General features: G+C 50.7%; 1 protein-coding gene across 2 annotated transcripts in view; it reads right to left on the minus strand.

The window, feature by feature from the left end:
• The window catches only part of Sash1 (SAM and SH3 domain containing 1), a 933,133-nt gene that overhangs the window by 176,658 nt on the left and 754,895 nt on the right, over nucleotides 1-1,580 (minus strand). The gene's annotated exons all lie outside the window — the stretch shown is intronic.

Below are 1,580 nucleotides of genomic sequence, written 5' to 3' on the forward strand. Positions count from 1 at the left end.
CGGCGACCGTGGCACGCGACTCCTCGCAGCTAGCTGGACGGTCCCAGCAGGGCCCAGCAGGGGGACGGCAGCGCCTGGACCGCGCGAGCAACTCCCGGGACCCCTCTCTTCAAAATGAGCTCTTCCAGCTCCACATGACTCTCTCCCCTCCAGGCTAAAGAAAGCGTTTAGCAACAAAAGGTGCTCTGATGTCCGGCTCTTTGCATGGAAATGAGCCAGTGACCGGAGAACAAATCGCCTGTTGAAAGAGCAGCCGCGCAGCGGCCTAGGCCCGCACAAGTTTCCAATCGCGCCATTCACGGGCTCGGTTTTGGTCCCACGAACTCCAGAAAGTTAATTTTTAAGCTTCACAAGTAGTCAGTGTGGGCACAATGCACACCTCTCCCCTGGGGAAGTCGAGCGACTCGAGGAACTACAACTCTGCCATTGTCAGCTAAGACTTCGCTGAAAAACAAGTGTGACCGCTTGGGCAAGAGAGCCATTGTTTGCATCCACTTTGGAGTGAGGCGCTAAGTCTGCAGAGCGTCCCCAGTGCAGTGCAGCGCTACAGCTTTCCGCTCATTAGGGGCCAGGCGCCCTGGGTCTCGGGGTTCCTTTACCTTAAGACGCAGCCAAGGGCTAAATGCTACCGGTTGTACCGCTCAACCCAAATACACTTGGTCCCTTGTGTGTTTTTGCAAGTGGAAGACCCTTGAAGGATTTATTTTATGAGGGAAATAGCCCTGTGGAGGTTAGTTTTCTTTTTGTGATTCTTTTAAACCCAGGGAGGGAGAGAATTTTCCCTGGGAGATTACAATGCTTGTCACATTTAATTTGGCGACTGATTACTTTGTGAAACAGTTAAGGACCCGCAAAGAATCTGTCCCTTGTTAAAGAGTTGGGGAGGGTGACAAATCAGATGAGGTGCCTGAGGGAGAGAGCATTTACTTTGGGCGGAAGATTCTCTGTGGGTTTTTCCTTTGTGTGTGTGTGTGTTGTCCTTTTGTTTTGTTTTGTTTTGTTTTTCCTTTTTTCAGGCAGGGGCTGGCTGTGTGTTCCAGCCTGGCCTTGAACTCACTTGGAGACCAGGCCGGTCTCAAAATCACCGCAATCCTCCAGCCTCAGCCTCTTACAGGCGTGGGCCACCGTGCCCAGCTCTTAAAAGGAGGAGGGGGAATTGCTACAAAGACAGGAAAATAAGTAAATGGTGACAAAATGTAAATAGTTACGGTTGACTTCACTGGCACATTGGACAATTGAGACTAAATAGCCCTGTGGTGCTTTTGCAAATTTAGAAATGTGTAGTGTCCCGCACAGCTTCCACCCAGAAGCAACTCTTTCATAAAAACTTTAGGGCATTATGCAAGCGGGGCAGTGGGGCTGGGGATGCAAGCAGGGCTGACTCTTCAGTACCAAGCAGGAGTGGTTTCCTCCTGACTCAGATGACCTGGGGCAAAGCATTTGACCTTTTGATGCTACAGTTTCCCTGTCCAACCTGAAGCAAGACCATGCTAATTGCTACCCATCCCCTCAGAGGTGGTGCTGTGTTTTGAAGTCATCTAAAGATAGGTTCAGTTTAGGGACAACACACACACACACAC

The sequence above is a fragment of the Fukomys damarensis genome, unplaced genomic scaffold, assembly GCF_012274545.1.
Source record: "Fukomys damarensis isolate Sample0158 unplaced genomic scaffold, DMR_v1.0_HiC HiC_scaffold_14, whole genome shotgun sequence".
NCBI classification, from domain to species: domain Eukaryota; kingdom Metazoa; phylum Chordata; class Mammalia; order Rodentia; family Bathyergidae; genus Fukomys; species Fukomys damarensis.